Genomic DNA, 20,768 nt, shown 5'->3' on the forward strand with positions numbered 1-20,768 from the left:
ATCTCTGTGCTTCTATCTGTGTTTTGCTGTCATCTCCTTTATAGTCTTTCCAGCTTCCTGCACAGTGTTCCAGTCCTTGCCTGATTTCCCTTGAGGTACCTTCCCTATGCTGCCTTTTAGTGCTATTCCTCAGTATTTTAGGAGATAGTTGCTTTGCATATTCAACCACCTATGTTTTTATTTTATTTTTTTCCCCCTGAAAATCTATCCTTTCCACAGGTAATCTGGTGGATGTAATTTAAAAAAATAAACCTTCTGGGTAGCACTTGCCCATTGTATTAGATCGTGTTTGTTCTTCATCACTCAGGAACTTTGTCTGACTCTACCTGAATATATTTATTCTTATCTTTTCCTTGAAGACCTTGGGGGAAAGAAAAAAAGAAAGGTGCAATTTTTATTTTATTTTTTTATGACTTTGTTATTTGGAGTCCTTATTGCAGTAGTACAGTTGTTAGTAGTGCTTCATATTACCTAACAGAACCGGGTGTAGCAGCAAATGTGCGATGTTATTAGCAAAGCAACTGTCAAGGTATAGACATGGAGGTATAGAGGATTCCACAATTATGTATGGAGAGAGCCTTGTTTCCCCTTTTGATGTGAAAGGAGGAAATCGTTCATTAGACCTGTCATTCAGGAGGTTCCTTTCAGTGCTGTTTTCCTATGAAAAGCCATGATCAGCCATCACCTTTTCCAGAATTGTCTTCTTTGGGGTTACTCAAGTTACTGGCAGCATTGATTGGAGCACTTTCTATTTCTAACTGTCAGGAGCCGCTTTACGGCTGGCTCTCTTTATGGGTAGACAAGATGTGATTTAACACATACTTTTCATTGCAAGACCACCCAACTGTAACGCTCAGAGGGAGAGAACTGTGGTGCTTGACCATGTTTTTATATGCTGTATTGATATGTATTGGCTGTGAGAGTATCTGGTTACACATTTGAGCGCTCCCTAGCTGTTCTCTAATTGCTCCTGTTTTGCTCATGGTTGCTTAATGTGTAATCTTGACTGCTGCACTGAACTCATATTATTTAAGCTGCCGAGAACCTGTGCTCGGCATTAAATGTACAGCTGGTACAGCTGTGGCTACTTCATGCTGCCACTGTGGAAGCTGCAAGGCTCGCCAAGGAGCAAGCTTGCCAGAGCGTTGACCTGTAAAGTGAGTTGTTTTAATATAAAGGCTGAGGAAAACACTCCAGCACATAGCTGCTCGAGTACAAATCATTGTGGTGTGAATGCGCTGCAAGAAACCCTCTAATTCCCTCTCGTGCAGGGGGAGCTGTGTTTCTAAGCAGGTTCACTGAAAAGGTTTAGCAGGTTGCAATGGTCCAAATTGACTTGCAGGGGTGTCTTTTCTATTAACAGTGGTTTTCTGATCTTGCCCCCAAAGCAAGCATGCATTGTTTTAGAGAGCTCTAGTTACTGATAGGGGAAAAACTCTCACTATACAAGCTGTATGTAAGACTAAGAGCTGGATCTTCAACTCCTTTAAATGAACAGTTCTCCATCTGACCTGGTATTGCTGCAGCAAACCAGAGAGAAGTTGCTGAGATGGGGCCAAACTCTGCTGGATCCACTTATGCAGTCTGCTGGCCAATGTGGCCAATAACGTATTTACTGTATGTATGCTTTACGTATATGTGTACTGTAAGTATGCATAGCATACTTTGTATATGTGAATGATAGCGTATGTGTATGCTAAATGTGAGATTTAATAAGAAAGCATGGGGAAAAAAAATGCAAGGAGAAAAAAAGGCTCAAGATAAGCCACTCCAGTGGAGGGTTGTTGCAGGACAGCTCTTTAACTGCAAGAAATTTGGCTTGAGCCCTTCCAGAGCCAGCCATGGGGATTTTGTCCACAGGACAAAAGCACAGGAGCTGCTAAAGCCAATGGAGTTCTGACTGGATTATAAAAGTCTACTTTTTCTTTCTAGCAGGGTAGGTGGCTGTTGGGGAACTATCTGGAGAAACTAGACTCTTCTACAGGGAGACAAAAATCTGTGTAGGACAGCAGTTCTTTTGAGTAGTCATCCCAGTCTGGTATATTTCTCCTGATTTTGTGAGTTGATACTACCAACCTAAAAACTGCCTTTTGAAGCCGGTAGGAATTATGGCCCAAGCTCTCAGATCCCAAGCCTGCTGTTGATTGCCAGCGTTCGTTTGTCATAACAGGTTTTAGATTTATTGCCTTAGGCAAAGCACTTGCTGCTTGCTCGGCGGAACTTCAGTTACCAAGCCATTTTTAAAAGAAGAACTAGCAGCTTTCTTCAAAAGCATTAAATTCTTGGTGTACAGTATTGGAGGCTTAATCACAAAAGAGAAGCATTAAGGCAATAAAATCCATCCACAGAGCATATTTGACTTCGACCTTTTTCTACAGGTGTCTTTGGGTTATGAAGAAGTGTTTGTGAGTTACGGCAAACTTCAAACTGAAGATCTGTTCTGCCAGGACACATCTGTGGAGTCCTGTGTTTCACAAGATCTTCCTGAGTTATTGGGTTTCTATGTTTGAGCAATGTACTGACCTTCAATGCTTAAACCATGTCTCAAGACCCTTCCTATTTCCCTGCTACATGAATGTGTGGTGCTGCCTGACTGCTTGGCGTCTGTGAGATTACTCAGCTCTACTTCTGAGTACAAGTGTCGGTTGTGATGATCTAACATAGTGTATTTAAAATACTGCTGCCTGACCTACATGACTCAGTTTCTTAGGCCTCTTAGTTCTAAGGAACTTGGTAACATAACATAAAAATTTCTGTTATTCCTAAAGGAAAGAACAGCATTTTTATTAGATATGGAAAATTCCAAGTGGAGCATATATAGAGATAAATTACCATTTGGAGATTTAAAGACACATTTTAGGATTCTGACTTTTTTTGAAGCAGATCACACAACCACCTTACTAGTACCCTCTTTTCCACTGCATTAGGGTAACTCATACTGAGGGAAATATCATGGGTAGAGAAATACAAATTATTTGTTTGAATAACCCTCTCTTCAGTGCTTTCCTGAGAAGCTAGAAGACGGTACCACGTACTGCTGAAAAATTTTACAACTAAAATACTTTGTAGTTGCAGGTAATGTCTATTTTTGAGTTAATATTTGTGGTCAAGCAAGAGGACAGTTATTTTCCTTTCTTCATCTTATAATAGCTTAGGACAATTTTAGAGCCAGCTGGCACCGGTTAGGGGCAGCAGCAGGGTCATTCCAAACTGTGTAGACATCTACTGCATGTTTACGGGTAAGACTGCATGCAATTCTCCTTAGAGTAAAGGTCACATCATAGAGATTGCTGAGGTGAGACAGAGGTTGAAAGGATATAGCAGATTTTTTCTTTTCCTGCTCCAGGTTTAATTTGTTAGCACACCTGCAGGTCTGGCATTTGTTTTGTTCTGTGCTTCTCCTCCTTTTAACATATATATAAATGGCCCACTGGAGGCAAGACTACCTCTAGTTTTATTTCCAGCTAACTTAACCCCATGCTGTTGGCCCCCCTCTCCCTCTTAACCAGAAGTGCACTCCATCCTTTTCTTTGTTAGGTATTTTGCAGAGGGAATTGGTGAATGCTCATCTTGGAAATCTCTACAGAAAAAAAGAATTTAACACATCTCTCATTTAAAAATTATTTTTAATGTTTAAATATAAGGGTAGATGTAAAGAGCTTGTAAGAGGAACATAGTTCATTGTTCTGCAGGGACGAATGTTGAAGAGCATGACATCTGGAAAGTTTGGTAATATAAATAAAACCAACTGGAAACAGATGGATAATGGGGAGCTCATCTCCTACTACAAGTCTTCCTGTTTTAAGAAAATGTTAAATCTCTTTTTAGTACCTGGCAGTATTTTAAAAAGGACTCTCTCTATCACAGAGGAAGTTGATAATAAAGAAATAGAATTCTTCTGTTCTCTGTGGAGCCAGGATTTATTCACCCAGGTGAGTAAAAACAATGGGGTCAAACATTTCAAATTCAGCTGTTGAACCTCCAGTCTTCAGAAAAAAAGTGTTATAAAAGTGAGAAATACACAGAAAATATACCATCTATATAACACAAAATCAGGTCTAGCCTTTAGAGTTGCAAGGGCCAGTTGTACTAGTATTAATAATTACTCTTACAATAATTACATTTAATATAATATTAACATTAAGGAGAATTATAATTACCTTAATAATTAGTAGCCTATTTATTCTTATAATTATTAGGCTAAAATCCTTGTCCATCTGCATGATTACTGAAAATTAACACTAATGGCACCCAGTGTAAATGTCAAATTGATAACAACAACATTGAGGATCATTTTAAATCATATGATGTGGTATCCAGAAGTTACAACCAGAAGTTGAGTTAATAGCAACAGCTAAATTATCCCTTCACCTGCCATAGAAGATGCATTCTTATCCAGAAATACTAATCGATGTAGTTTAAAAATACTATCTGTTTGATTTATTTTATTGACATACAGCATGCTTAATGCCATGACATGTTCTGGAATGATGAAAGTTTTAGCTGAAGCAGGCAACTTAAATATTGAGTCTTTTTTCGCTTTGCAACATTCATAGATGAAGGCAAGGCAAAATCAAGTTTTTTTAAAGTTAAGTACTTATTTGTGTTTGTTTTGCAATTGTGTATCATTTTATATGCATGTGTGACAGCTTCTCTGTGTGTGCATTTACATGACATGAAGGAAACTAAATGGACAATTTTCAAGTGTGAGGAATTATCAAGCATGAAATACAGTGATTTTGTGTTTGTGGGACTGAAATTTTCTGTTTGCATGTTTTGAGAAGTGGCCAAAATGAAACAAATTGTTCTCAAACACTGAACACTTCAGCCTGACAATCATGTTTTGCTTTTATTTGCTAAACTAATAAGAATAATAGTGGCTGCTAAGAACAGGACAACAGTGGGTCTTGCTCAGGAACCTGTCCCTGGTGGCAGTTGTGGAGGATGCGCCATAGAGAGGACAAACAAACCTGACCCCTCAACATTCCATTCGCCATTGACCTTCCCAGCACCTACTGCCACTGGGCTGTGGGTGTTAGAGATGACGTCCCAGCCTCTTCTTCCCCTGAGCTTGCCTCGTCTGGTTTTAAACTCTGAGTCTCACACCACGGCCTCATCTGGTAACAAAGAAGTTCCCTACCTGTTGTGGAGAAAGGGCAGTTTTGCATGTTGTAAACCACCTAGATTTAGTATCACTAATTGCTATCTAAGATGACTGCCTTGTTTCTGTTTCGTAGAACAACCTTGTCAGTGTAGCATGCCTACATCTAGCGATATCTGGTCTGATTTTTTCTGTAGTGGAGTTTCACTAGTGTAACAAAAGATCGTAGGCTTAGATGTCTGGGCTTTGCGTCTCCGTACAATGAGGTAACACTGTAACTGGAAGGTACTCTGTAAATCAAACCATATATATTTAAGTATTCTGCAAAGCACAGAATTACAGGAAACACTCTTACAGATGAGCAAGTCTCTTCTGAAAAATGAAATCTAAGAAGATACCAGATGCTTGCTTTTACTGGATCCATAAAATTACCTTATGAAATCTGGTTTTATAATTGCTGGTTGAACAGAAGATGTCTGAAAAACACCCATATATTTTAAGGTACTAAATATCTTACCGGTGAGCAGGGGATTTAGGATAAGCGGAGATGAACAGGTCTAGCAAGTTTCTGTTTTCCCTTCTCAACCAGATGCATTTTGAAAACGCTAATACTTAACTAATCTCTAGAGCCCGAAGGCGTTCTCAGGTTTACATCAGGAGTGGCTACAGTAACTAGGGGAGCTTGCAGGGAAGTGGAGCATTGAGGATGCAAAGGTGGGTTGGTGATGAGAGCAGAGCTGGCTGCAGGTGGCCAGGGTTGCTTTGCACCCAGTGCTAGGTGAGATGGGGTTATAGTGAGAAGAGCTGGTGATTTTCTTGCTTTGTTGAAATTCTGTGTGTTTTGATGAAGATCATTGAGTAGGATTTAAGGTTTGATTCTTCTAGATAAATTCATGTTTCCAAAGCACTAATAACTGTATGTCAGTGTTTAATTTACTCACCTGACTTTTTCCTTCCTGGTAATAACTGGAATTAGGATTAAAGCTGTATAGGTAATTCCCAGGTGGTTATTTTCTTTGTTTCATATTGCACAAATAGGTTGAGCACTAGCCTTTAACAGAGTGCTCTCCTTGTGGAAGATACTTATAGGACATACTGGACAGCCCTGGCAGTGTTCAACACCAAGTTGGATGGGGTGTTGAGCAGCCTGGTTTAGTGGAAGGTGTCCTGGCCCATGGCATGGGGATTGGAACTAGATGATACTTAAGGTCCCTTCTAACCCAAACCATTCTGTCATCCTGTGATGTTTTATACTTGTCCTGCTAGGCAGGACCCTTGTACAGAAAGGTGAAGTAACTGTTGTTACTTACAGAGAATGCTATGCCTCAACATCAGCAGCCTTGAGCATCTTTTATAAACGAATGGGCTGTCAATTTAAACTGTGCCCACCAACTGCATAGAAATCCCACAGCCAACAAGCTACTATAGTGGGCTGTTACTGAGGCCATCTGTGACAAAATTTCCAAGGAACTTTATTCCGCATCTGAAAGTATACATCACATTTCTTCACAAACAAAGTATGTAGTGTTAGTGTGGCTTTTTTTAGGTACCCATTTTAGCCTCAAATGTTGAAATGTTATTGTAGGCTGACAGCTCATTTCGGTGAGACATTCCTTTGAACTTTCAAGGTGGGTAACATGTTCCAGCAAAAGTAGGTGCTTGCTGAATCAGGGCCTTAGTTTCTTTCTACTGAGCGGCATGGAGAATTCACAAGTTGGTTTGCGTTGGCATCTTTTCATTTAGCAGTGGTTGTAAACAACAGGTGCATGCTGTCATACTTTCCTTCAACAAAAAGCAGAATTTGTTTGACTATGCATACATATTCATATTGTTTTTAATAAATGTCTCACCAGTATTGTGCACCTCGATTTAGATGAGTGTTTATTTCAGATTGATTGTAGTTTTCTGAATGTTGGATATCAGCATGCTTGTGATATTTGCATGTACCAATTGAACACTATTTTTCTTACACAAGTTTTGCAGATGCCTTGTGCTTTAAGAAAAACAGAACTCAATTTATAATTCTTTGCATGCTGAATAAGATCCGTCACTAGAGATGTCTGGAGCCACCCTGATTCCATAGGAACCTTTTCTTTTTACCATGTGCCTCTGTCTTCAAAAATGTATCTTAACTTTGGATGCATTAAGTGACTGATGCTTGAGAAATGTTTGGAACACTCAAATAATTCACATCATCTGCAGTGACTTCATCTCACCCTTTGCAAACTTTCAGTATGACTCAGGAGCGAGCTCTTGCGTTGAGGGAAAATGAAGTAGTGAGTCCTTGCAACGGACTTGCCAGTGTTCAGCAACAGTAATGTGGCTCTATGTAGCATGTGGCAACTTACTAGTACTGGAACAGAAAGAGAAAGGGAACTTTTGAGCCTACCATAACCAATTCCAAAGTTTAAAGCTAACTTGCTTCTGGTGTTCCTGCCTTAAACAAATAGAAGTGGACTCTTGCCAGCAAGCAGAATGTCTAAGCGTGGCCCTTTCACCTGTCACTCATAAAAGGTGACCAATTTTACCATCAAAACAAAATGATTACTGATGCAGAGAGTTGGTGCCCATTTCCAATCTAGGAGAACACTAAGATATTGAAGAAGGAAGAGGAAGGCACTGAAAAGCCAGACCTACGTTAGGGAAAGGGTCCCATGTTGTATTGCTGCCCTGGGTTTACGTTGTTGATGAATAGTTTCCTTGGGAAAAAAGAAGTAGAACAAGAAGACCTGAATGCCAAGTGTTTACAAAAAGATTAATACCTAGTACAGTGCAAGAACTCTTTGAGAACAGTTAGTCCTTGTGTAAAGATTGCCCCATAGTGCTGAAAGGTCAGGGAAGCCTTGGAGTTATCTGCTGCTTCATGAACTGATGAATGTTTCTTCACACTGGAATTGGAGAAACAAATTTTGCTGTTTCTATTTCCTCTCCATCCCCTAGATATCATCAATGTAAACTGGATTAAGTGAGAAACAATCAGGAAACTATTTTTAGTGGCAGAGAGGTATTTTCCTGATTGGATACAGTTTTATGCTTTATCTTGTAGAAGATATTTGGGGAATCCTTTCAAGATGCTCTCAGATCTCATTGTAGCTCTGGATGTTAGAAGGGCAAAATGGTTAGGAACTGTGTCTGAAACATAAAATATATTGGGTTTTGTTCTGTGTTTTAGTGCTTGCTGTGTTTGGCAGATACCTATACAGGTCCATTAGCCATCTGTGTTGGTGAGTTAAATCTTAATGGATCTCTGAAGAAAAATTGCTGAGGAAAGGAAAATATTGGGAGAACTCTGAAAATATATCAAAACCAGTTAGGGTAGTTTTGGGGCTTTTTATAAAACTGTGGAATGTTTTTAAAAACAAATAATGGAAAACTTTGTGTAAACCAAAATTCTTACTTGGTGCTTATGGTCATTTTGGTTTGGATTTAAGTTTCAGCTTGACAGTATAGTAGTTATGTCTTATCTTCTGAAACTCCCCTTTGCACATTTTTATACGATTTTTGTATGTGATGGTACAGTGCTTTTTTAGACTTTGTATCCTCTAAATCAGGGTAATAAACAGTGAAAATAAAGGTTTAGAAGAGAAGAACAATTTTAAATTAGGACATTGCACTGGTTACTGGAGCATTGGTGCTTGTTTTAGTTTTTTTCTTGTTTGTTTTGTTTCTCTTTTTGTTTTGTTTTGTTGGGTTTTTTTGTTTGTTTGTTTGTTTTCCCCTAGGCTGCATGGATGGCTTGCTCCATGTGGATCAATGGTAATATTGAGCAAAGCCATTACACGGAGTACATACGAGAGGTCTGAATTCATGCTTCATGAACAGCCTGAATTCTAGTATTTACTAGTTTGAGAGCTTGGTTTTTTAACATTAACATCCCTTTCATGAGTTTTTTAAGTTGCATGTTATTTTTAAGTCAAACCTTGGAACTTGCTTGCCAGATTCCATCAATTACACCACTTGCAATAAGTAGTGAAGTGTAGCTGTTTTTCAGGACCCAAACTTTGAACTGGTGCTTACAAACTTCATTATGAACACCTCCCATTGATTCTTGCACATCAGAAATCAAAGGGAGGCTGTAGCTGAGCAAAATCAGAGCCTTGTTAATAATGGCAAATAGCCTTTTATTCATGTCTTGTGAATTGCCAATGGCAAATTAATACAATTGAATATGTTTTTGTTTCAAATTAATGGGTACTGCATATGGCACTCATTGTGCATATTTAATGGGAAGAAGGAAATTGGAGGACTCTGTAGATAAGAATTGCAAGATTTCCTTGTTGTAGTATGTTATGTACTTGACTTGAATTCCTGCCGGTTCTGAATGCTTACCTCTTCTTTTCCCACTTTATGCCAGGCAATTTCAATTCGTGGAGTTGTTTGATTGGTTGCTTGCTTTTTCCTAAGAGCATAATTTATCTAAATGAGTATATCATGTCATGCACAGTTTGTGGGCTCTCTTCCCATCTTTGAAAATGAGTTTCTGTTCCAAAAACAAGCGTGAAAAAGCAAATAGGTGGTTTGTGTTTCTGTGAAGCCATATTTTTCCATTTAACAAACAGGGCTGCTTGAGGCCTGCGCTGTTGCAATGATCCCCTACTGGGCATGGAGCAATCAATAGCTTTTATGATTCTTCTTTTGAATGAACTTGAAGAAGGAACTCTGTTTTAACCATTTATTATAGCTGAGTAATAATGCTTCATAATCCAGATTGTGCAGGTTGCAGACAGCTTTTCCTTTTGAGATACACTTTGCATAGAACTCAGTATTAATAATGAAAAAGAAATTCTTTGGAATAATTGTACTCCACAGTGTATTTGGAAAAAAATAAATTCTTTGTGTGGTAGGTTTCCCTATTTTACCCACAGGCTAAGTCTTGTAGATATAATTGTGCTTTAGGAGACATTTTAAATGCTAGTTGAACCTTTAACCTGCGTTTCCCCTGGAATAATTACAGGATGTGAAAATGGCCAAATGAAATGCTTACTCATAGAGATTAATAGAATTAGTTAAGCTACTGTTACCTTATGCTTGATTTATATTGTATGTGTAGGTCGAAACAGGCTTTAATGGCATGTGGGTGTTTTCCTATCTTTTCATACTTGCTAAAGTTTTGCCTTATGTTTATTACTTGCTATGTTATGTGAACTGCTTAAAAAGGCATTTTAGACCACTGGCAGGTAGTTGAATTTCAAAGGCTGGCTCTGTTTAAAACAAAAAGTAGTCTTTGAACTTCTATCAATTTTTCTGGAAATAACAGTAATAGAATTGATTCCATCACCTTCCAAGGAAACAAGTTGAAAAAGAAACCTCTGTGGATCCATAGTCCAAACACCAAATATATTTTGCAGATGTTCGAAATCAAGCCTGACTCAGCTACAATGGAAACAGGGGAAACTCAGAAAAATCACTTGTCTGTCTGCATTGCTGAAATTGTTTGAAAAGGTAGAAATAAAAAAGTCTATAAACATGAAGAGTGGTATAGCAGAAGTAAGCATTTAATCTTATGTAAAAATCTAAGATTGGTGTAATTCTAGTATTTTTAAAGTAAAACATTCAGTTAAATGTGATCTGCGTTTTAAAATTTGGTGTGTTTCTCGAAAAAGAGAGTAATGCATTGGCTTTGAGACAACTTGAATTTTGGTCTTTGAAGAAAGTGTTGAACAGTTACCATCCTAATTTTCGAAAACTGAATCTTTAACAGAAAATTTATATTTAGAATTAGAGGACAGCTTGAAATCAGCTTGTATTACTAGGTAATACTGTGGGAATGATTAGGTTTTTAACAGGCTTCACTGTGGTCGAAGTACTTCTTATTGGGGTACTTTGTGAGCCTTCCACAGCCCTCCTCCTGCAACCTCTACCAGCTGCAGCATTTGGGGGCTTCACCCAGGTGAGGAGGAATGTTCAATAATGTTATCAAGGAGCAGTAGCTCACCAAGGCTCATTTAAATACCTCAGCAGGTGCCAGCTTAATATATTTATTACTGGCTTTATGATTGTTCAACTGAATCCTATTTTAAGGTGCAGTTGATCATGCTCATCCTCTCTGAAGATCCAGGGCAGGCTTTGGGGCAGTGAACTGAAACCTTTAAAAATCTGACGCCATGATTAGAATAAACCTTTCTTATAGAAAATTCTTTATTCAACAACTTTGTTTTGAATCAGAGTGTTTGGTTAAACACATTTTACACTGACATAAGGTATCTTTAGTGAACTATTTCACTCCTTTTAAAATCCTGTTTTAATTTGGTTTAGAGGTAATGTTTGTTTCAGTGGTTACAGCAGCCAGTGAAAATGAGGGGTTTTTTTGGTTTTTTTTAAGGTCAGTGAAGTATAAATGCAAAGGAGATTAAAAATCAATTATTAAATCAAGATTTCCTTTATTCTCATTCTGTTCATGTTTACCTCTCTTTGATGACTTCCCCTTAAAGTATTATACTAATGTGGGAAATTAAAGATTTTTCCATATATACATTTCTGTGTCATCTGAGTTACAGGATTTCTCATCTCTTTCCTGATAAACATGCTCAGTAAGTCCACTTAGTATGAGAGATGTCAGTGTACAGAGAGGATACAACCTTTTTCTTTATAATAATTATTCTGTTATTAATTATACTAAATGTCTTTTAAGGAAGAAATCTGTATTTTACCCCTGTGCAGAATGGATATACAATGCAGGAAATACAGCTTTTAACCAGAGGTGTAAGAAGAAATCCTAGAAAAGGATCGCTAAGCATGGAATCTGAATGCTAATATTCTGTGATAAACATGGATTATTTTTGCCAAAGGGTGAATGTGTATCCATCATTGTAATACTATGATGGCATGAAAAGCATTTATGGGCACAGCTGTGTGTGCTGAGGTGTGACGCTTCAGCTGGGAAATAATGTACTAAAATATCTTTCCTTTTATCTTTGTGTCATAATGTCTTTTGTTACTTAAGTAATTTTTAAGGAACTTGAAGAAACACAGAGGCTGTGGTTGAAGGCAAATCAACTTAGCAAATCATTAACATCAACAAATACAATAAAATAGTAAGAGAGAGACAGGAGTATTGAACTATTGGCTGTTCTGTGTGTTTATTAAAAGACATTAGAATACCGTGATTAAAACATTTGACTAAAACTTCAAAAGCTTTACATTAGCATTGGCTTTATTAAGAATAAGCTATTTCTATTGAAACGATGAGAAGGGACACCGAAATCCTATAATGTACAGTTATCAAATGCTAGTCAAAGAGCTTCCAGCATATATTGGAACATTAGTGCCTTATGAAAATGTTTTTAAACTTGTACCAGATTTTCTAAGATTATAGAACGATTAAGTATTAGCCAGTTGTTGCACTTTTGGGAATCATGAGTTTCTGGAAAATATCCCTCTGCTGTCTAAGAAATGAAGTCCTGTTCTGGGGAATTCATCTGGAAAGAGCATTTCTTTGGGGGTGATGGGGGCCATCTGTGGAATTTCAACTACGCTGAAAACCTGGAGCAGAGATGGGCAAAAAATACACCAGGAGGCAGGCAGTTCTGAAGAGGTCACGGCGGTAACCTTGTTTTAAGGAAAGGTCTGCATGCATGGGCTGACCTTCTGGCCCATAATAATTCAAGAGTAGTCTTATATGCTCGTCATGTCTATGCAATATTTCTGTGGCATAAGGCTTCTAATAATTCCCAATTTTCATATAATTTCCAAATACATATTTACACATACACAATATATATGCATGCAAGCCCTGTGATTGTTATTTAGTATGCAGCCCATGTAGTTTAAGAACATTCGAGTCCAAAGTAAACAAAAGCAAAAGGAAACATGCTCTGAGATTCAGTTCACAAATTACTTTGTACTGCAGTGAATTAGTAACTTGTTTTGTTCTGTAGTGAGGGGCATTTGTTCCATTTGAACCATTCAGTTCACAAATTACTTTGTACTCCAGTGGTTTACTACTGTTGTGAGATTTCATCAACCCAGCAGTGTTTGTTGAGTTAACAGTTTTCGCATGTATGTTCATTTGCTTTGGGCCATCTAGTTTGAAATTGCATGATATACCATATTCCAAGTTGCGATGGAAAGCAACGCTCTTTCTCTCCTTCCTTCAAGGCAATGAAGTCTGTTCATAAATGGAGATGATCTGGCTGCCATTTTTTCTGTAGCTTATGTGGCAATGTGGTTGTGTCTTTTCAGAAAGGAGTTCTGTGTCTGTCGTGTCCCCCATGTCCCCAGTATACCATATTTTATTTGCAGTAACTGTTGAATGGTCTTTTTAATGCAAAATGCTGAGTGCTTGTGTATGAAGTCTGAAAAAAGAGAGAAAAGATCTTGTTTCTTGTTTAAAATGGTGATAGTGTGTCATGTTGTAAATGAGGAAGTATTTAGAGATTACTCTGATTTTTATGCTGAATGCTTTAGCTTCCTTGTTTTTTCACTGCATCAACCTGAAATGACCTGTAATTCGATTTCCTGTAGGTGTTTCTCACTGTTTATATTTTTAACCTTATTTAAAAGGAGAGAATAAAAATTGAAGGTTTGTAACTTTCTAATAACAGTGTCTCATTATAGCTATTTCTTTCACTTTGGAGCTATCATATGATATTAGATAGAAATTACAAAGATAATTTTAGCATATTTCACTATTGTCATAATCCTATGGTTTCAATGGAAAATTGTCAGCTTTAGAGAGGCACACCTGGAATTGTATGCTTAATTGGATAAATATTTTTGTATTTTAATAGGCATGCATGGTTAATCTGAGTTACAGATTAAGCTGAGAAGGTGGGCCCATATAGGAGGACCATATAGGTCTCCAATAGGAGACCATCTGTGTATTTCAGGTGGATGTCATGTTATGATGCAGAGTGTGCTTTCAGAAAGAAGGGGGTTGGGCTTACAGTTCCTCTTTGGACTGCTGTCCTTGGGATCCTGCTTGCATACTGCATGCCAGCTGTGGGAGTTAGGGAATGTGTGGCCCTTGATGTCTCTGGAAAGACAATCTGCATGTGCATGTCATCAGCTGGCTATGCACATTGAGCACATAAGCACCCATCGCAAAAAAAAGCTGACTGATGCTGACCTGCTGCTCCTCAGCGTGTACTTCGTCAGATCTGATTTTGTGTACTTCAGCTTTGTTAGTCACCTATGGGCACATTATTGAGTTGACACCAAGTATGTCAAATGCTCTTCAAATATACATACGTGCTTTTGTCATCAGCATCCTATAGTTTCTTGTTCGGTCTTCTCAAACATGCTTTTGTGTAGGTAATGATGTTATTTTCATGGAGCACATAGGGCTGTCCTTTACAGCCTCTAGCCTAGTGCTCCTTTCAGCATCTGTCATCATTTTTCCATGTGGAAAATGTAGCACCAGTAGTGCCAGCCAGTTTGTGTGTAGAGAACAAAACAGATCTTTGGGGCCCAGTCTGTGTATTTCCAGTTGCTAAGTGTAGGTGGAAGACACAGTTAAAATCTTAATCTTTGTCCTTTTAAATGTACTTTTTACTCTTCCCTTTAACTAATGTGCCTCAAACTAATTGTGGTAGTTACCTTAAAAAGTATAAATAGATGACTCATAATGTCAACACACATGATTTTTGTAGTGCTTTTTCTTCTCTACTTCAGAGGTAAAAACAGCACTATAATGTCTCGCGTATTAATTTCATGACTGGCTAGAATACAGTATTCTAATATTGACAACTCTGATTAGTCTCAATAGAGCCATATGAACTGTCTCATTTGGTTTGTACTTGAACTTTGTAAAGAATCTTTAAAAGTTGACTTTAAGCGATTACATTTTTTTAGTTTCTTGGTTTCTTTTCCACAAAGTAAGCAGGAATTAGTACAATGTTACTACATTTCTGCTGAGAGGGAGACATTAAAATCCCTTGAAGATGGATTATTAATTATAAGTTGAAGTTGTTCATCAGACTTTTAAATAAGTGGTTTATGCATTTGAAAGATCTGTAATTTGCTTTGAAATCAAAATAAAGCAAAAAACCCCCAACAAAACATAACACAGCCCCCAGATCAGAATCAATTACAATGCCAAGCAATAACAGCTTGTCATCTGGGCTGTTCATGATTGTGTTGCATCCTTGCATAAATCTAACCTAGTCTCATAAATTATGAATTAAACTTTACTCCTTGAGCATCTCATTTGTGGTACTTGTGTGCTACAGGAACAGTCGCAGCAAATACTGAAGCCAAATTCCCCATACCTCTCGTAACACTGGGGATGTAACTATGCTGTTTTTCTTTGCAGATACTTTTCAGACTGGAAGGGCGGAGTTTAGTCTTTTCATACTAAGAAAATATTTGAATGTATTATTCCAAAAGACAGTCTGAAATTTCCCTTTTTTTTTTTTTTTTTTTTTGGGTGGATTTCACTTGGAAACAGATGGATCGGGTTTCTTACTGGCTATTTAGATAGGTGCTTGCCATTTTAATAGTGAGCAAAGAAGGCTCAGCGTGAGAATGCTTGAATGGCATTGGAGCCATTGTCAGGGAAAGCGGATTATGGGTGGATGTGGGAAAGCTTGAGCAAGACAAGAACTTCATTGCATAGGAGATCACCTGTGGATTTTTAGTGCCCACACCTTGGAGAATCTCTGACAGCATAATTTGCAGCATAGAAAGTACAGAAAATAGGAAGTGATAAGACCTTACAGAAACGCATCAAAATAGATGAGTCTTCGGTGAATGGCAAAGCAGCAGTAGTTTTATTTCTGTTATAATTTAAGAATGTGATAAGAAAGGGCCTTGAGCTTTTGCTGATAACCTAAATGCTGGTAACCACAGTGAACCTAGGAAACCTATGGAGAAAAGTTTATCTGTGAATTACGTTAAAGGTGGTGGATTATCAGCATTTTACGCACTATGTGCTAAAGTTTCCCCTAGTGTTTGACTGGGTGTGGGGAACAGAAGAGTTCACAGTTTAAGTCACTGATTGCCACCTTCCTGCTAGAATCATGTGTTTCTAAAGATTCAGTTTTCCTTATCTGAAGGTTCGTGTCAATTCAGCTGTCTTGCTGAATCTTCTGTTCTATTTTTTTGTTCAGGGCCTTTTGCTTGTCTCACTGATATGCCACTTTAAAATTGCAAACCTAAAATTGCTCTGATCTTAGCAAAAGTGGTATCTTACATGATTCTGTATTATTATGAAATCACCTAACCTAATGGGAGGGGAGGAATTGATTCATTTTCTCATGAAACTTTTTTTGTCTATTTGTAATTAAAATGATGTGGCTACTCAGCTTCTTGTCTCTATTGCAGTTATAATTTTCCCTGATAAAATTTGTAGGTGCAGACAACTGCCATTGCATTAAATCAGATAGAGTATATACTATGAAGAAGTTATTCACTATGAGAGTGGTGAGACACTGGCACAGGTCGCCCAGAGAAGTTGGGGATACTCCGTCCCTGGAAGTGTTCAAGGCCAGGTTGGACAGGGGTTTGAGCAAGCTGGTCTAGTGGAAGGTGTCCCTGCCCATGGCAGGGGTTTTGGAACTAGATGATCTTTAAGGTGCCTTCCAACCCAAACTCTATGATTCTGTGTAACTGATTTTGTTCTATCATAACATTGTATGATTTGACAACAGAAGCCAATAATGAAAACTGATGTCCAGAAGAATTATCTGTATTTCTACAATCAAACTACATATTTATATGTATTATGTTTATACATGCTACAGAAAAATTTCTCATAGGCTTTTCCATTCAGCTTTTTTGCCTTGTGGAGGCTGCATCAAGTGAAATATCATATTCCTCATGCTGTAGCACTTTTCTATAATCTGTCTCCCTTAAAAACTTTCTGATGGCATCTATTAATTTTCTCTATAGATTTTAAATCATATTGATTCTGAGTAATTTGTTTAATTAGTCCCAAACTATGTGTGTAATTATTCCAATCTGTGCTTCTCTCTAAGCTTTTGCCTGCAGGGCTGACAAATGGCAGGAGGGGGGAAAGGGCACCTTAACAGGAAGTTAGTGGCTGGGGAGCCTTTGGTCCTCTGTCTGCTCTGCGCTGTGGGTTCTCAGGGTGAGTGGACTCCTTCTGAAGGAGCTGAGAGAGAATGATGAAAATATTATCTAGCTTCATTTAAGAAATCAAAACAAATATCAGTTGTGGCAAAAAGCTTTCTTATCTTATGAAATAAGGTGGGTTTATGGTTATTTTATTGTTTCCCGGCTTTTTATTGCCATAGTAGCAACTTATGCATGAAATCCCAATTGTATGAGCAAGTGTTAAGTTAAACTTTCTGTCTCTATTCCTGCAGGATTTAACAGGAATGATAAATTATCTTGGAATAACTGGTGTTTTGTATGCAGTTTAGAATAAAATGCTAACTGAATCATCTTCACATTTTTATGGGCATTGACCTCTTTGGCTTCTGTATTGGTTATGTACCAATTCCGAGGTTAGACACATGGACGTCAAATTGCAGTATATTTGTCTGCTGAAGCACAGCATAAATTGTACTGCTTATTTTTTATGTATTGTTTTTCTTACTCTAGGATTTTCTGTCTTTCTGAGAATAAAATGAAGAAAAATCTTTACATTTTAACCCAGCCTGTACAGGTAACATATGGTCAAATGCCAGCTGAATTTTTGGGGTTTTTTTTTTTTTGTTTTTTTTTTTTTGTTTTTTTTGTTTTTTTTTTTTTTTTTTTTGTTAGACATCTCATTTAGATCAAAAATAAAATTAAAAAAAATAGGTTAAGGAGAAGAATGGAAAGCATTCTCAAAGAAGATGACATGCCTTTTAGAAGCTGGAAGCTTGCAGGCAGTGTCATGGCTAAAGCAGGAAGAGAGACCTGCCTTGTCTGTAGTGCATTTTGGGGAAGATGTACTCACCTTTAGAGGCTGGTCTCTGTGCGTTAGAAGCAAAACCAAATGATCACAGCTCACTTCAGGGTTTTTTTCTATACATGAATGTTCACTAACTAGCATGAACAAAACACATGGGAGACTTTCTTTTATCCTGAAAAAGGGAACTGTGAATGAATTATGTCATTACAAGCTAGTTACTATTTAAAATGCATAGCATCTGATTAGTGGCACTTAATTACTTACGTATTTTCTTTAATAACATTTTTTTTTGCTGTTTAAACATAACTGTAGAACAACAAACCTTGTACAAACAAGGATGGTTACTTGAACCAAGCCATTATCATCCAGTCAGTTGTATTTATGCCCTCACAAAATTTCTAGCTTGTTCCAGTATTGTGAAGGAAATGATAAATATTTGGCCACTGTTTGGGACTGGAATGAAATTGAGCCATTCTGCAACTCTTGAATTGATGTTGATATGTGTAAAACTACTTCAGATAAGATAAGCAGTGACATTTATGGTTGGACTTGATGATCTTAAAGGTCTTTTCCAACCTAAATGATTCTATGATTGTAAAGATTTTAGGGAAGTTGTCTAAATAAATAAGTTCTGCTTCACATTCTAGGGTGATAATGGAGTAGTTAATTAAAGAACAAAGAAGCAAAAGCTCTGGTCTTCCTGGTTTTCCTTGCCTCTGTGCTCTTTTGCCTTTTGTTCAACCCATGAAATTGCTTTTCCTTACAATACAAGCCTGTAATGTGTTCATCCTCGTCATGCTAATGTAGTTGTTGCTCCATCTTCTTTTTCTCTTTTGCTTCTAGCCTATATGATTAGTTTTCCACCTTGTCTTTAGTCCTATGCAGCTGAAACTGCTCTTGCTGAGGACTTCAGTAGAGCTTTTATGGCTACATTGTAGAATAAATGAATCTCAGTTTCTCTGCTGCTTATGAGACTGTTGATCTCACCCTAAGACTTGTAATGTCTGTTACCTTGCAAATCCCGTCCTACTCCTATGGAAGTGTTAGGGTTCATGTGGTTGTTATAACAGGGAGGAGCAATGATCCTTAGTCTATAAAATAGGTGAATTATTTTTAGTAATATGTATTGTATTACCTCATTCTTCTGGGGCCTCTACTAAGATGTAAAGGAAAGCTGTATGGTTGAAGATTGCACAATGGATTGCAATACTGACATTTTCTCTTAGAAGCTGACCTAATAATAGCATAATTTTCCTTATAAAATAGTGTTTTTGAATATTTCACTGTCTGCAGTTCATAGGAGCATTTACCATGTTATTGTTGAAGTAATGTAGTAAATATAGATATATATGCCATCAGTGAGCTTTTTTTCCAGATATCGTTCCATTTTTACCAGAGTATCATACCAGAATTGGAAGGTCTGTATTATTTTTTAATGATTTAAACCTTCTTTCAGAATATCACTAATCATTCAAAAAATGTTCTTTGCTCACAGGGTGGAGTTCGTTTCTTTTGTTCTTGGGAGCTGAATAGGAGAAAGGGACATTTCAGCTTTTCTTGATAAAGGTAAGACAGCATCTGTTGATAAAGATAAGACACTGTTCACTGTTACAAGCTCAGAGAAAATTTGTCAATGGAGGGTTTGTTTATTTTGGATTTTTTTTTTTCCCCAACTTCTGTGCTTTGTAGTAAGTTCAATATGTGATAACGTAACTTGTATTGGGAATGGAATGTGTAATTCTACCGCAGGTATCAGTAAAGGCTCCAAAGATAAGCAAGTACCTGTAGATCAGCATGACAAAGTGGATAGCAATTTGTTCAACTGCTGGAACTTGTGATATTTTCCATATGCCGTTGAGCTCGCCTGCTCAAGTTTACTCCATCACACTTGCACATCCTCTTCAAGAGCTCTTGAAAACAGTAGAGTTCTGTCTATGCCACTTCTCAAAGAAAATATACAGGTCTCATGTTGTTACTGCTCTGTATTGTCGCATGAGAATGAGGAGGTTTGGTGTGAGGAGAAAGGGGTCCTGGGACCTGTATTATTTGAGATACACCTTCAAAATTAAGCAGCAAATGCCTATCTATTTTTGCTTGTCAGAAATAGGAGACAGAGAAGGGATAAAATTCCGGAAGTCTTCTCAGAGACGTTTTCCCCAATGACTCTTGCTTCATATTCTGTTAAAAGGTCTGATTTATAAGTTTCACAGAGTATTAATTTAAAACCTGCAAGAAACATTTAAAGGTATAGCACGCAGCTCTGTTGAACTTTTTCATTGCAATTTTTGATGCAGAAATCAACAAAGCACTATCTTTCCTTATTTCCATTTGGCAATTTTTGAAAACTGTTTGTAGGGTAGGTTTGATGTGACAACTGCAGAAGAATGAGGTTGGTCTGGTTTAACAGTTACCATGTGTGCAGCAGGTTGACCATCTGTGTGTACATCTGCTGACCAATGCCCAGCCTGTCCCCAAGCAGTGATTGGCCACCTCCTGGCCAACTCCACCCAGTTTATGTAGTGAGCATGATGTGCTGTGGTACTGAATACTCCTTCATCTAGTTCAGGTTGGCTGTCCTGGCTATGTTCCCTCCCAGCTTCTCATGCAGCTCCTCATTGGCAGAGCAGGAGAGACTGAAAAGTCATTGATCAGGGTAAGGCTACTTGGCAACAACTAAAACGTCAGTGTGTTATCAGCATTATTCTCAGACTAAAGCCGAAGCACAGCACTGCACCAGCTACTAGGAAGAAAATTAACTCTATCCCAGCTGAAACCAGGACAGTATCCACCCCTTATTTTATACCATTTATATCATGCCCAGGTCCCATGCTTTCCACTACACCATCACCTTTTCTGTCCTTGGATACA

The 20,768-nt window shown here is 37.8% G+C and overlaps 1 protein-coding gene across 2 annotated transcripts in view; it reads left to right on the plus strand.

Annotated features, from left to right (window-relative positions):
• Positions 1-20,768, plus strand: part of BMPR1B (bone morphogenetic protein receptor type 1B) — a 244,252-nt gene that overhangs the window by 27,938 nt on the left and 195,546 nt on the right. For both annotated transcript variants that reach the window (XM_030492681.2, XM_030492682.2), the window contains one exon: positions 19,396-19,466. The gene's annotated coding sequence lies outside the window, so the exon portion shown is untranslated. The remainder of the gene's footprint in view (positions 1-19,395; positions 19,467-20,768) is intronic.

The sequence above is a fragment of the Strigops habroptila genome, chromosome 7, assembly GCF_004027225.2.
Source record: "Strigops habroptila isolate Jane chromosome 7, bStrHab1.2.pri, whole genome shotgun sequence".
Taxonomy (NCBI): Eukaryota; Metazoa; Chordata; class Aves; order Psittaciformes; family Psittacidae; genus Strigops; species Strigops habroptila.